Source organism: Ceratotherium simum, chromosome 9, assembly GCF_057802395.1.
Source record: "Ceratotherium simum simum isolate JZ-2026a chromosome 9, ASM5780239v1, whole genome shotgun sequence".
NCBI lineage: Eukaryota > Metazoa > Chordata > Mammalia > Perissodactyla > Rhinocerotidae > Ceratotherium > Ceratotherium simum.
The window spans coordinates 45122283-45139157 of NC_141908.1; the positions used below are offsets into that span (position 1 = coordinate 45122283).

General features: G+C 37.4%; 1 protein-coding gene across 1 annotated transcript in view; it reads right to left on the minus strand.

The window, feature by feature from the left end:
* Window positions 1–16875, minus strand: part of COBLL1 (cordon-bleu WH2 repeat protein like 1) — a 154627-nt gene that overhangs the window by 23721 nt on the left and 114031 nt on the right. The gene's annotated exons all lie outside the window — the stretch shown is intronic.

A 16875-nucleotide genomic window follows, 5' to 3' on the forward strand; every position in this document is an offset into this window, starting at 1 on the left:
TCTTGGCTCCTTTTCATCTCCGTTCTTGGACACATTCTCTTTTGTTATCTATGCTCACTCTTTTGGTAATCTCCTCCATTCCCTTGGTTTCAAGTACTATTTATATGCTAACGAATTCCAAACTTATGTCTCTATCCTGGACCTCTATCTGATCTCTACTTAATGTCTAAGGCCCTCTCAAAGTTGGTATCTAAAACTGAGATCCTGATAATCCCTCCTTTCTCCTCCCCCATCAAAAATAATCCTGTTCTCACAGTTTTCCCTGTTTCAATAAAGAACAAGTCATTCTTCATCTGTTTAGGCCAGTAACTTTGGAGTCACTCATCTCTTTCTCACACTCTGCATCAAGTCCACCCTGTTGGCTTGCTACCACATAGTCCAAATTATCATCAAGAACCTTCTAATTGGACTCTCTGCTTCAACATTGCTTCCCTACGGCCCTTTCTCAACAGAGCAGCAAACAGATCCTATTAAAATGTAAGTCAGATTAGGTCCCTTTGTTCAAAACCCACTAATAGTTTCCCAACTGGCACAGAAAAGCCAAAGTCCTTGTAACGACTTCTAAGGCAATTGTCGACCTGGCCCCTTGATCTCTGAATGCCTCCTTCTCCAAGTGTGGAGCAGCTCACTCCACTCCAGCCACACTGCCTTTCAGGCTGCTCCTTAAATGTGCCAGGAGTGTCCCCACCTCAGGGTGGTTGCACTTGCTGTTCCCTGTGCCTGGAATGCTCTTCTGATAACTTAAAATGCCTCACTCCCTCAACTTAAAATGCCTCACTCCCTCATTTTCTTCAGGTCATTTCTCAAGCATCACCTTTTCAAGGAGCTCCTCCTTGACCCCCAACACTTCCTACCTATCCCTCTTCCCAGCTTTATCTTTATGAGCAGCATTTAATAGCTCTCTAACATACCATATAGTTGGCTTATTTACCTTGTTTATTCTCTCCTTCCACTAGAGTTGACTACAAGGGCAGAGATTTTTTTTCCTCCTGTTATGCTCCCTGCTGCATCTCCAGAATAATGTCTGGCTCATAGAAGTTTCTCAATAAATATTTGTGGAGGGAATGAAAGAATGAATGAAATACTGTCTTCCTCATTTATAAATAAAAGGCCTTGATAAACTTGCACTAGGTTGGCGTGTACAGCTTGGGCCATTCCAATCTTATGAGACAATGCAAGTACACCTAAGGGAAGCGGCCTAGCTCATAAGATGTTTTTCAGTCTTTATGCCTTGCTGTACACCAAGAAAAATTTAGTAAATTGACTATTTTGTAGTTTGTAATATATCTGCCAGAGAAGAAAGGAAGCCTGCCCCGAAAGAGAAAAGTTTGAGTTAGTTGTCATCCCTGGCAGCTGTGTTAGGAAGTAAAGGGAAAGGTAGGTCATTTCATAGGGACAGAAGCAGAGTTAGGTCCACAGTGGCAGGCACTTGACTGAACACACCTCTCTCTAAGGTTAACTCCTCCTAACCAGGGGGTGGGATGGGGTGGCACCGGGCTGACCTTACTGGTGGTCAAACCATTAAACCATTTTTCCATACCAGTTGGTAAACAGTTGCAGCCACCAACCTCCTCTCCCCTCATTACTCTGGTCCCTCCTCCAGAACCCATCAGACCTCTCCATAATCCAGCAATAAAAGAGTTAAAGCCTGCCATTCAAACCCAGATTGATTTAAAGTCACTAATTGCAATTCTGATAAATCTGAGGGTCATTCCTCCACACACACCCCCTCCCCACCTCGTCCCCACCTCCTTCCAGAGTGGATGTGGGGACAGAGCCTCAATTGCAGGTTGGACTTTTGAAGTAATCAGGAGAAGGGATCTTGGCCATAAAGAGTTGAGAAAGAAATGTATAATACAGCTGGATTAGCAGTATTTAAATATCATTTTGAGTAGAATGTACAGTTTAAATAAAAACCCTCTTACAGATGTTTTTTCTCTGTGTTTAGACACTTGCACTTGCTATCTTATAAAATTAACACATTTAGGGATCATTAGGAAGAAGGCCAAAAATTTTCCTAAAACTACGTGGCACTTCACTTTTTAAAATACTGATCTAAAAATCAGAAGCAGTAGAAATATCATTTTATTTCTTGATGAATGTTCTTCTGTAAGGCCCTGTTAAAGCATGCCGAATTCCCATCACAGGCCTAGTGTATCAGGAAGAATGCAGTGGGGGGCCATTAAGTAACTACTGAATGCATGAATCTCCTGGTTCCATGCTGAAAACTTGTTTCCCACGTTTTGACTGATCTGTATATTTTGACAAATTTTAAATTTTTTATCCATAGAAATATAAATATCTTGTACAAAAATGTTAGCTTATTTTAAGACCTCTAGGATCATAAATGAAATACATGAGTCTATTTTTATTCTGTGTTTGAGTTATGGATAGGTTCATATAAATCTGTGAGTCTGTGTATATAAATTCTTCCCTTTTTTATTTCTATATTGTCTGCTTTATTATATTATAATCAAAATTTAAGAGCTCTAACTCCTAAACAGATACTACTGTCTGAGAAATTCATGTCATGCCTGCTTTTATCAGGTAATAGAAAAGACCAGTAAATGAACGATTTTAAAAATGCCAAAGGGCCGGCCCTGTGGTGTAGTGGTTAATTGCACGCGCTCCGCTGCTGGCGGCCGGGGTTTGGATCCCTGGCGTGCACCAATGCACCACTTGTCAGGCCATGCTGTGGTGGTGTCCCATATAAAGTGGAGGAAGATGGGCACAGATGTTAGCCCAGGGCCAGTCTTCCTCAGCGAAAAGAGGAGGATTGGCATGGACGTTAGCTCAGGGCTGATCTTCCTCACACACACACACAAAAAGCCAAAAAATTTTCAATAGCATCTATGAAGACAGTTGATGGACTAGAAGGGCAAAGACATAAACATTTTGAAGGATCACATGTTTTATAACTTTATTCTGTAAGACTTACCCCCTTTACCCTGTTGTATGGGTGTATCACGAAAGTAAATGGACGTATGTTTCTAGAGCAGCAATAGAATCAGAGACTAAGAACGAAGACATTAGAGGAAGAGAGCACGATCATCACTGAGCAATACCAGGTATGTGACTGGTCATAACTAGATTCCATCCACCATTAATGGTTGAAACTTATTAAGTTTATGACAAAAACATACATTTAACAGTTGATGTAAGATGGGCCAAAGGCAGGAGTTTTCAAAGAATGAGAGTGGTGAGTTTCGATAAAGAGCAACAGACTAATGACAAAAATTAAGTTTTGTCCTGAGATACGAGTGATATCAGTGTTATCACTTAAGGAAATGCTTAATATATATTTCTTGTTGTCCTTTGAGACAGAGAGGCAAGAGGTTTTTTTTTTAAATGCCTCTTAGAAAAGGATTCCAATCAGCTAAGAAGCAACCAAGGAAAGTTAAGGTAATAAAAATCATACTTGGAGTTATTTTGTGTTAACTAAACATCACCTCTCTTTTTTTTGGTGAGGAAGAGTGGCTCTGAGCTAACATCTGTTGCCGATCTTCCTCTACTGTTTTTTTTTTTATCTGAGATGCTGCCACAGCATGGCTTGATGAGCAGTGTGTAGGTCCGCGCCTGGGATCTGAATGTGCGAACTCCAGGCAGCTGAAGCGGAGCACGTGAACCCAACCACTACGCCACCAGGCGGCCCCTAAAACATCACTTTTAAGACCAAAATGGAGGAACCCTAGGCCTTAAGGAAGAAATGTTCTGTATGTACTAAAAACATCCTTCTCTTGGGTAAAAGCCTGTAGGAAAAGGAGGGGCATTTAAGTTAGAAGATCTAGGTTCTCCTAAATAGACTGCAGCCAAGAAAACCGGCGTGTACTCAGGAATATGGATGGAACATACATATCTAGCACACAAGATCGGAGAGGCTCCTGACTCAAGAATGACTACTGCTAAAAAGCAGATTCACTGAACTACCACAGTTATTTAAGTAAATGTATCATAAGTTCCTGTATAAAATGTTGAAAAAAGAAAGAAAAAAGGTAAGGAAGGCCACCAATGCATAACCAGCAGCATTCTTAAACCCTATTTTTTTCTCTGCACCTCAAGAGTGTGCTCCCAATAGGCTCCCACTAGTTCTACTCTTGCATTAGTCAGGGTTGAGCTACCCAGTATTTTTTGAGTGTGAGTTTGTCTAATTGGAGAGAGGCTTCCAGAGGGTTTGCAAGTTGGAAGGCAGCCCAGTATAATGGATACCAAACAGATGAGCTTGGGAGACAATGCCAGGGCTTGAACCAGGCAGCATGTGTTTATCGTCTCTGCAACCCGCAGCCTCCTCGTCTGTAAAGTGGGAAAAGTCACAGTACCTACACCTCAAAAGGGTCTGGATGCTTAAGTGGAATGGCATGTGTGAAATACTTAGTGCTGTACTTAACATACAGTACACGCTCCATAAATATTAGCTAATATTATTCCATGTCATTTGTCTATTTTAAAGGATGTGGAAGTGCTCTGTAAATAAAATAAGCAAATGATCATTATAATGTAGAGATTAGAGTAAAAAGTTTGGATAAAAGGAAGTATTTATTCTAAGATTGTATTTGCTCTTTAGTGACAGAGGTGGTGGGAGTCCTATTAGTATGGGTCTCAGTTATAATCAGCCTTAAAACCCTGACAGCATCCAACATTCAGGAACTTGTGCTTGGTCCACTGCAGAAGCCAAATTTGTTGTGTGTAATTCACTGTGCGGAAAAATTCCACCTTTAAGTCACCTCAGGCAGCTCCATCATACTTTAAAGGAATTTAATAAAAGCTAAATATTTAACACCAATTTTGGATGTGTATTATAGCATATAAAATTGAAATATTTATAAATTTAATATGAACAATTAAGTGAAAGAACTGTTTAGAACTGTTAGTTTTTACCACCAAGATAGAATTCCTTTGGTCAAACTGTGACTGAAATTTTTAAAAAGGGATTGAGGGCCAGCCCTGTGGCTTAGCGGTTAAGTGCACGTGCTCCGCTGCTGGTGGCCGGGGTTCGGATCCCAGGCGCGCACCGACGCACCGCTTCTCCGGCCATGCTGAGGCTGCGTCCCACATACAGCAACTAGAGGGATGTGCAGCTATGACATACAACTATCTACTGGGGCTTTTGGGGGGAAAAAATAAATAAATAAAATCTTTAAAAAAAATAAAAAATAAAATAAAAAGGGATTGAGATTAGATTATATTTAAGTCCAAAGGGTTTACAAAACAAGAAAACAAGAGAGGTTTCTACTTACCAGCAGAAAAACGCTTTGGTTAATTATTAGAGATATTCAATTATTTACTTTAGTTAGAGTCACTAAGTCTGCCTGCCCTTATCGAAAACTGCATCTCTAACAGGAATGCACATCACTAAATTTTACGGTCTGTGAAAAGGAAAATACCGCATAGAGAAACAGAATATACCAGGGAAAGTGGCAAGGTCAAGTTGAAAACCATGCCAGACACTTAATCCCTCAGAATTCACACCCAGATCAGCATTCACTCATTCAAAATGGAACTAAATTTAGCTGAAGAAAATAGAATTGAATGGCATTCAATAGATTTACTGACTGTTAGCCCTATACTAGTTATTAGATCACTTATTAATCATAGTTGAATTATAAGATATGGGCCATTGAAATCAATATATTCTGGATAAAAAAGTTAAATGAAAGAATACAAATAGAATAAGAAAAAATTGGAATCAAAAGATGGAAATACAGTGGCCCAACCTCAATGATGTTGTTAAATGTTTTTATTAGAAGTTTTTAGCTTTTTATTTCTGCTTATTAATATGATTTCCACATGTGGGGAGGGTTAGGGTTAGAGAAGAGAACCTAAGAAATCTCTTAAAATTGTCTTAAAACTCATATTTTTTTTCTTCTTCTTAAGGGACAGACTCACATTATCCTTCTCCAATCTGGACATACTCTATAAATACCATGACATATTTTTTAATTTACTATGAATTACAGCCCAGTGACTGAACTTTCATATAACTGAAGGTTAAGCTTGAACTCTTTTAACTCTTGATAGAAGAGTTCTTTCTAAAATAATTTTACAACTTAGACAAATCAATTTTCTTAAACTTCAGAATATAATTATAATATAATAAATGTAATATAGAAGTATGAGGTATTGTGTTGAATTTGAAAAATAGGCAAAGCTGTGAAGGCAAGTTTTTTTTTAATCATAATAAAATCAGTTTTATCATCAATTTGATCATAAAATGAGCGCGATCTCATGTAAGATGCAAACAATGCATACACTGATGAGAAAAAAAAGAAAAATCACTGTTAATCCCAACAAATGTAGGTCATCTCACAGAAGTTTTGGGGTCCAACCTTTGACACGTGCTTTTTTTTTGGTGAGGAAGATTGGCCCTGAGCTAACAGTTGCCCATCTTCCTCTTTTTGCTTGAGGACGATTGTCACTGAGCTAACATCTGTGCCAATATTCCTCTATTTTGTATGTGGGACGCTGCCACAGCATGGCTTGATGAGTGGTGTGCAGGTCCACGCCTGGGATCTGAACCCAAGAACCCCAGATGCCAAAGTGGAGTATGTAAACTTAATCACTACGCCACCGGGATGGTCCCCAGATACATATTCTTTATACCTGTATACACATACATGTCTATTTTGGCTCCTAGTGGATGAAAGTATACATGCCAGTTTCTTTGTTTATGACATTTTTAAAAATGAAATGCTGGAGGCTAGCCAGTGGCGTAGTAGTTAAGTTTTCGAACTCCGCTTCAGTGGCCTAAGGTCCACAGTTTCCAATCCCGGGTGCAGACCTATACACCGCTCATTATGCCATGCTGTGGCGGTGTCCCATATATAAAAAATAGAGGAAGACTGGCACAGATCTTAGCTCAGGGACAATCTTCCTCAGCAAAAAAATAAATTAATTAAAAAAATGAAAATAAAAATGAAATGCTATCTTTCAGTGGGCCAAGGCACATTTATTTTGCTGCCCTGAATCTCCTTGTTCTAGACCCTTTTCCCTCTTGGGTGGCACTTCCTCCTAACTCCTAAAAATCTAGGACTTATGTATTCTCTTTTTTTTATTCTCCACATAATCCTGCTTTAAGATCCTTTATTGATAGCACTGAAAGTCTTAGCCTGTATAGGCCAACTTAAATTTAAAAAAATCCTATCAGTGAAGAAGTGTGAGAAATAGAGGTGACATTTCAGGTGCCAGACAACTGTATTTAGGGAAAGGAGAAACAGGGCAGTAGTACTCGAGCCTGGAACTCTCCAATCCACACTCCGTAAGCAGTCATCCGTTCTGCCAGTTTTAAGGTGTGCCTATCAATCTCCTGAAATAAATTCTCCAAGAGGAAGCACTGAGACTAGAGCTGGATTCACTTACAGGTGTCTCACCATCACCACCACTTGTAACTGGTGCCTTTTTGAATTAGTAACAAATTAAATCCTTTCAAAGGATTCTGAGTGGCTGAGCTTTGCCACTAGATTTCTCTCAAAATCATCTAGTTTTAAACTCATCATTAGTCAACGATAACATCTGTATTATCTGGCTAACAAACTCATTAACCTGAGCATATCTTCCTCAAATTTTATATTTTCTACCTCGTTTTAGAGATGCCCGCAGCACTTGCGTTGACTTTTATGTCACAGTCAGGAGTTCAGGGAGAAAGATGTCAGTTAGTCAAGGTTGTATTTTGTTGTTGTACTTGAGGGTTCAAAAATCCTCAGAGGAATAAGACCAGGACTAGGCCTCACTATCTGGTTAACACTCATCAAACCGAAGGTCCATGTAACAAAGCAGGTTCATCTGTTAAAGGTCAATTTTACAAAACAACAAAAGAATAAAATAACTTTATAATACTAGAGTTGGAAGAGAGTTTTGGAAATTTAGTTGCAAAACCCAACCCATAAAGAAGTTCAATGGTTTGTTCTTCAAGGTAGAAGATGAATAAGAGAATGAGAAAAATAGACCTATTAGTAGGTATAAAAGGTACAAAGAAGAATATAATAGACCTATTAGTAGATACAAGACTGTCTCTCAAGCCAGGCTAAGGCTTCTTCTGCCACAACATACTTCCTTTCCAACCCTTCTCCATGCAGATCAGGAAAAAACAAAGTAAATTTTACAACCTGTGCTATACCCTTGGGAGGTTTTTATATTTCTCCTCCTGAGCCAATCTGTGCTTTCATTTCATCAACCTACAATACTTTGAGATAGTACGTAAGTCTTATTAGTGGTAATCCCTTACTTATAACATTTTTTAAATGCTCAAAGATGAGGGCCTAACTCAGTAGTACATCTTGGATGAAAAAAGACAAGGTGAACCAGAAGAAAAGAGCTCAGGATCAAGTTAAAAAGACAGAGGATGGTAGTAACCATGGTTCTCTGTGGTCATAGTGATCAGGGACAAGAGGTGCTTAGAGGCAGGTAGGAGAATACTGAACATCTACAGGTTAACTGAGTGTAAGGCCTCAACCAGAGTAAAGAAGCAATCAAGGGAACAAACTGGGACTAACTCAGTTCTTCCCAGAGAGGAAGGCAAGGCTGTATGGCAGGCGTTATCCAAGTGACCCCATAGTTTTATCACTATGGCTCCAGGAAAGAGGCCTGCTTCTCTCTGCCCTGGCCTCTATTAATACATGCTAGTTACCAGAGAAAGGCATGACTCCCCCATGAGGTCCCAAATGTCACAGTGGTAAAAAGGCTAAGTAAACTTCATACTATGAGACCTTGTAAAGAAGACTCCCAACACTGACTATTTTCATTGATATTTTATTAACTGAGCATGCACTTCAGAGAGGTACAACTTTTGTATACTAGTAGATAAGGAAGAGAAATCCATACTAATTCCATAAATGACCTATTGTTCTTTGAATAGTATTGTTCTTTAAAGTTTAACAACTTTATAATGAGCACAGTTCTTTACATTTATGTCAGAGGTAAAGCTGGGAGAAACCTAAAAAGTAATGGCTCAGAGGATTTTTGTGAGCATTAAATGAGTAATGTGCTTAGAACTTTGGAACATTAGTAAAACCTATATAAGGATTCGTTGTTACTTTTGCTATTGTGATTATGATCCTTTGAAAATATGATGACAACTACAATGACAAAGTATATCTTATATCCGGGAAAGCCTTAAAAAGGAAGTAGCTTAAATATTGTACTGTGCTGCTGCATTTCTCTGCTGAATGAAACAAGTCATATTTTTGGAAGCAAAGACAGCTGTATCCTGTATATCAAACTGAAAATGCCATGGCAACCACTGTTCCTAGGCAATTGTAGAATTATGTTTGTGGTCCACTTTCTATGTAATAAACATAAGTGAAGAGTGGAGAGGAAAATCAATTGTTATGTGATACCTTCGAGAAAAAAACTAAAAAGAGGTATCTTAAAGATTACAAATACCTACTCTATTACAACAACCTTAATCACTCTGCATAAAACTAGGATTAAAACTCATTAAGTGAAACTAATACCAAATATATACTTGCACATTTTCATAAACATATGACAATCTATCATCTTATCTGCTTGTAAACCACGATAAATATTAAAAGATAAAATTGGGTAAAAGATGAATAATGTCAAACATTTTTTAAAAACAATCAAATCAGTTGTCAAAAAACTAACATTCTAAGTATTAAATTTCACTTGCATAATACTGGATGGCAAAGTATTTCAGTTTCTCAATATTTGAGTGTTTGTCTGCAGCAGAATGCAAAATGAGACCAAATGAAAAACCCAATCAAGATAATTCCTTACTGTGTTTCCAGCCCAAAGCCAATATCCTAAAGAAAATGCGGTACCACGCTAATAGCCCAGGAAAAGCTGCTCGCTGTTGTATACACACATAACTTCAAGCAGCAAAGCCACACCAAATGTGCAAACATGAAGAATTCTCAAAAGGTTCCGTGAAGTCTATGGGTCAAGATTACCCACAACTTCTTTCCAATTCTTCTTCCTCTTCTTCAGATGCTTAAAAATTAGCTTAAAAGGCTAATTTGTCAATAATGCTAAGACATCCTTTGGACACTGATTTTATTCAACGTGCTTTTCAAGACATTTGGTTGGCAGTTATGGTGCAGACACTGGATTTCTGAATTTAGTTTCAATCCCAGAATTCTAAGTCATTTTCAATTTAAGTCAATGTCATTGCATTTCTGACTTGTGTCATGTATGAAATAATGACAATCTTATGTAAATAACTATATAATCTTTTGTAAATAACTATACACATTTTATACAGTAATACATGCGATATGGTTCATGTAAATAACAGCATGAGCCAGCTATTACATATGTTGTTGCACAAATGGCATTTCAAATCTTTCAGCAGAATCATATTCACAAAATGCTCAAAAAGTACCAAGAAAAACCACCAGAAAATTTCTAATTGGATAGTTTTCTTTCAAATGAACATTTCCATAGAAGACAGTATATTCACCCTTAAAAGGAAAATGACACAGGGCTTGAAATCATGTGAAAGAGAGTACCAAGCAATTTAGGGACATGAAAAGGACACTGTAGCAATGACAGTAAACTATGCATTCTCTAAAATAAATTCTTCAGGTGGATAAAATAATTTTAGATGCAGAAATGTCCCCAAAAAGGTTAGGATAAATTATTTTACTAACTTGGATCTTCACTGAATCCTCTTTGGAAACTGCACAATCGGTTGCCAAAATTAGCTCAGAAAATCAACAGCCTTTTATGTGAATATTTTCAATTTAAGCTCCAAAATCACTATCCAAATACCTTAATTTGCCAGTATTGAGAAATGCCTTAGAGGAATGAGGTACATTGTTAAATATAGACAGCCAAAAAGTATAAAATAGATGTGGTTGACAAAATTTTTTCCAAGCTACAGATAGACTGACTTATGCGTAAGCCTGCCTAAGGCAAACATAATGTCAATGACTACTTAGAACACTAAAATGAAATAAAAGCTCAAAATGAATAAAACTAGGCTAATTATAAATCACTTTGTCATGCATTACTGTTATTTATCTCTTGAGCTCTATTTTCTGGCACTTCACCTGCAGGAGATAAGCATTTGCTATTTCCAATATAATGTAACTATTTCCAATATTTCCTTTCTGCTTTATTAAAGCATGCACTGGGGAAAAAATTAGAAAAATCAGACTGCTGTAGTTCTGTTAAACAGCGCACCCTTGTGGTTCATTTTGCCTCCTAAACAATAAAAATTACAGAATAAGAATGTATTCAAAATGCTTATGGACTTGGAAATGATTTTGTTTATTTTTTTTCCCCAGTTATTTTTTCCCAAGCCTGCTATTACTTTTAATCATTAAAAATAGCACCTTTTTAAAATTTCAAATTCAAAACTAAGTTGTTAAAATAGAGATAAAATGTCTACAGTGATGATGACTATCTTTAATTTTAAATTTAAAACAAGCAAGCAGTAAAATAAGTAAAATTCACCCATAAACTTATATGCTTTGCTGAATTTCCTGAATATTTGCATCTAGTTATATAAACAATTTCAATTCAAGGGTCAATTTTATTTATATGCATTATGTAATGCACACTACATTTTAGTTGTTGGTCCTTAAGCTTTCATTACAATCTTGCTAAAATTCTGGATTTTCTGTAAAAGCTTAGGAAAAATATTGCCAAGAATTACCTGGGCCAGTTACTATAAAAGTAAATGTAAGCAATTTTTAAGTTATCCAAGTATTTCTGAAAATTTACCAGATACACATATGAAATACTATATTATGTGATATTCTGTGTGAAGACAATCTCATTGTATATACTATTCCTGGCTAAGTGAAAGTTGTGATTAAAATTTACTTATTGATTCTCTTGAATACCTACTATGTTACAGAATTTTGCTGGGGAACACAATTCCTACTCTCTGTTGCAGAGAGGAAAAGGGGAAAAATTAACAATGTTATAAGCTTTAAACAATAATCTAACACTAATGTTTATCTTCAAAGGATGAGGTAACTTATCCCATATCATATTATATCCATCAATGGAATATTATGCAGCCTTTAAAAAGGGCAAGCCCTTTACGTACTGATAAGGATATCCAAAATACATCATTCAGTACCAAAATGTGATGTATAACATAGTGCATGTAGCATATGACCATTTGATAAAAAAAATAATATGTAGCATGAATATTGGCTTTAACATGCATAGATTATGTCTGGAAGGATACACAAGAAACCGTTGGTAGTGGTTGCCTCTAGGCAGAAGAATTTGGCTAGGGGCAGGGTAGGGAGGATTTCACTGTATTCTCCTTTTTATCTTTAGAAATATATATCATATGAATATACTACCTACACATATGCATAAATTAAAACAAACAGAATAAAAAGGCACATGAGAGACAAATTCAGAGAAAGTAAGATCACTCTGGGCTGGAATCTTTAGTTAATCCTCTGTGAAGAACGTAAAAGAACAATTTTAATTTGAATGGGTGAGTAGAAATGAAGATGATGGAACTGGGGGGTGACCCTACTCTGAAAGGATAGGAAACAGGATCTTGATGAGCAAGAAGTCAAATCTTGGGTCAAGGGGCCGGCCCTGTGGCGTAGCGGTTAAGAGCGTGTGCTCCGCTGCTGGCGGCCTGGGTTTGGATCCCCGGTGCGCACCAACGCACCGCTTGTCAGGCCATGCTGTGGTGGCGTCCCATATAAAGTGGAGGAAGATAGGCACAGATGTTAGCCCAGGGCCAGTCTTCCTCAGCAAAAAGAGGAGGATTGGTATGGATGTTAGCTCAGGGCTGATCTTCCTCACCAAAAAAAAAAAAAAAATCTTGTGTCAGAGTTATAAGCATACTGAAAATGATGAGGAATTAAAGTTTAAAATAAAATTGTGCTTCTGCACAGCAAAGGAAACCATCAACAAAATGAAAAGACAACCTATGGAAAGGGAGAAAATATTTGCAAATCATATATCTGATAAGGGATTAATATGCAAAATATATAAAGAACTCATACAATTCAATAGCAAAAAAATAACCAAGGCAATTAAAAAATGGGCAGAGGAACTGAATATACATTTTTCCAGAGAAGATATACAAAGTGCCAAGAGGTACATGAAAAGGTGTTCAACAATACTAATCATCAGGAAAGTGCAAATCAAAACCACAATGAGATATCACCTCACACCTGTTAGAATGGCTATCAAGAAGATAAGAGACAAGTGCTGGCAAGGATGTGGAGAAAAGAAAACCCTGTGTACTGTTGGTGGGAATGTAAATTGGTACAGCCCCTATAGAAAACAGTATAGGGGTTCCTCAAATAATTAAAAATAGAACTACCATATGATCCAGCAATCCCACTTGTGGGTATGTATCCAAAGGAAATGAAAACTAGATATTGAAGAGATACCTGCACTCCCTTGTTTATTGCATCATTGTTCACAATAGCCAAGATATGCAAACAACCTAAGTGTCCATGTATGGAAGAATGGATAAAGAAGATGTGGTACATATATATATACAATGGAATATTATTCAGTCATGAGAAAGAAGGAAATCCTGCCATTTGCGACAACATGGGTGGACCTTGAGGGTGTCACACTAAATGAAATAAACCAGACTGAGAAGGACAAAAATACTGCATGTTATCACTTATACGTGGAATGTAAAAAAGTCATACTCACAGAAACAGAGAGTAGAAAAGGTTGGCAGTGGCTAAGGGGTGGGGAAAATAGGGAGAGGTTGGTAAAAAGGGACAAATTTTCAGCTGTAAGATGAATAAGGTCTGAGTATCTAATATAAAACATGGTGATTACAGTTGGTAACGCTGCATTGTATAATTGAAATTTGCTAAGATGGTAGAACTTAAATGTTCTCTACAAAAAAAAAGATAAATACGTGAGCTGATGGATGTGTTAGTTAACTAGATGGTGGGAATTCTTTCACAATGTATATGTATTTCTAATCATCTCAATGTACACTTTAAATATCTTACAATTTTGTTTGTTAATTATACCTCAATAAAGCTGAGGAAGGAGGGAAGGAAGGAAAGTAGAACCCTCTCCCCCCCCCAAAAATGGTGCTCAGTTTGTAGAGGACCTTAAATGCAAAGGTTCTGAACTGGGAAGTGATAACTACAAAATATAAATATGGCGGCTTGCCACATTCTTTGTATTCTGAAGACAACAAGTGGGGAGACGAGTTAAGTACTGGTCTTCTCCTTACTCTTTTCCCCGGATTTCTCTAAGGCATGACTTCAGCAGACAGAATGGAAGAAAGGGACCAGGAGACATTATGAAGGGAGAATGAATGAAGCATTGATCACTAATTAGATGTGAAAAGAAAAAGAAAAAAACATCAAAGATGATCTTGCGCTTTTCAATCTGGGAGAAAAAAGATGAGTTTGATTTTAAATACGCTGATTTCCAGGTAGTGATGAGTCACTAAACAACGGTGAATTCAAACTGTAACTGGAAAATATTGGGATTGGAAGTACAAAGTTGATGTATTAGTTTCCTAGGGCTGCCATAACAAGTTACCATGACTGGATGGCTTAAAACAACAGAAATTTATTCTTTCATGGTTCTGGAAGCCAAAACTCAAGTCAAAGTGTTGTCAGGGCCATATTCCTCTGAAAGCAGTATGGGAGAATCCTTCCTTGCCTCCTCTAGCTTGTGGTGACTCCTGGCATTCCTTGGCTTGTGGCAGCCTAACTCCAAGCTCTGTCCCCACTGTCACATGGCCTTCTCCTTTGTGTCTCTGTGCCTGTGTCTCCTCTTCTGATCAGGACACCAGTCACTGGATTTGGGCCCAACCTAAATCCAGGATGATCTCATCTCGAGATCCTTTACTTGATTACATCTGCAAAAACTATTTCTAAATAAGGTCACATTCAAAGGTATGGGGGGTTAAGACTTGGATATATCTTTTGGGGAGACACTATTAAAACCACTACAGTGGAGAACTCGATGAAGAAAAGATATTTTTTCTGAAACAGTACAGTAAATATAGGCTAAGACCATGGGTTCAGGTACGTCCAAATTTAGAAAATGAGTAAAGGAAGTGGTAGCAAGGAAAAAAATAGAAGAGAGCTGAGATATAAAAAGCAAATCAAGGCCAAGAAACAGAGAAAAATCAAGACCAAGGGGTGATTCACCAAATCAAGTATGGCCAAGAAGTTAAGGAAATAAGTGCTGAGATGCCAAGGAAGGCTTGAGTTCACATGACCATGCCCATGTGTGTGTGCGCGCACACACACACACCCACTCGCTTTCTCTCACAAACAGAACCACAGCTTAATTGTTAAAGAATTTTTGTAATGAATAAATAAAAAGTAGTTCCTCAGCTTCTCTAGGGAAAAACAAATAATTCTGGGTCCTACTGAACAATACATCAAAGATCTATCCAGATGTCCAGATCAAAAGAAAAAAATAATTAGAAAATTGTAGAAAGATGTCTAGTTTGCCAAAGGCAACATATTAAAAAAAAGATTACTTAACATGGGGGCATCAACTGGTCATAGAGCAGTGGGTGAGAATCAAAAGAAATAGCTTTCGGTGAGGTCACGGGTAGCGCAGCCCAGAATTTTAAGAGGCGGATTATTAGAAAGACAACGTAGACGTCTTTGGGATCCAAGCACAAAGGAAGTTTACTGGAATAGATTGGATGAGGACAAAAAATTTGTGAGCAGGGGCTAAGATTTATTTCTGAATAAGGAAAAAGACAGACTTTGGTAACTTCTCAAGAGTAGAATAACTTACGCTTTTAGAGTATAGTTTTATGGTAATTAAAAACATAAAACAATTCTGAAAGTGCTACCTTTTAAAGGACTTACTATGATGAAATGTAAAGGAGTTACAGACCCTGATTTGGCCTCTGCTTATCTACCTCAGTTTCAATCTCTGTTTCTTGCTCAGGCCCAGGTAATGCCATACTCTTCACATTCTCGCATCTTTGAACAGAGTTCCCCTTGCCTGACTAACACAATCCCACACATTTTAAGATTGTGACATTTCACCCAGCTACCAAGCAGTCACCCTGGAAAACTTTGTCAGTAAATGATTCTATCATTTGAAAAAATAACTATACTCATGATTTGGTGAGATTTTATACCACAACCATTAGACAAGAGAATCTTAACAGAAATAAGAAGGCAGCTTAATAGACAATTTTCCAAGTAACTAGTGAGTTTCAGCATTTTTGGGGTTCATTTCTATCTACTCGAGTTACTATTTACTTTCTAAAGATGCATATGATAGTTTAGGAAGCACAGAAATGTTTATTAGTTGGTTGGGAAGAGTTGATTTACTCGAGCATTGAATTTACTAAGTTTCCAACGGAGAAGGGGGAAATAAAATCTTTCAATGAGATGTAAGAAAACTTCTCAGTGTCTCAAATATCTCTAAATAAAATTTGCTCTTAAAGTTACCTAAATCATTTGTCTGATTACAAGCAACAAAATACACGGTCTCATGCTCAATTGCATTTACTTAAAACTTCATTTATAGTCCACATGAATAAAGCAAGGAATGTACAGATTTTATAGGCATGAAGAGTAGTCTGCAAAATGGATTTCCACAAAACAGCATACTCCAGGAAAATATGGGATTAAAGGGGAGCAATAATAAGAAAGTTTGGGAAAAATGTTCACCTAGACAGTGTTGTAAACATAAGAGCATCTAAGAGAAACTGCAATATATTCTATATAAAAAAAAACTTTTTTTTTTTTTTTTTTTTTACTGTAGAGTATCTATGTACCAGGCAGACGCAGACACCAGGATTTCCCACCCGCCCCCACTCCGAGAATCTCAGAGTCTGGTCAGGAAGATATATCTACTTAAAAACACATGAACACAACACAAAGACTGTCGCTGCTAAAAAAAAAAAAAATTGTTCAAAAATAAGTATTTTCATTTCTAATATATGCATCAAGCAAGAGCCTCTGGTTGGAC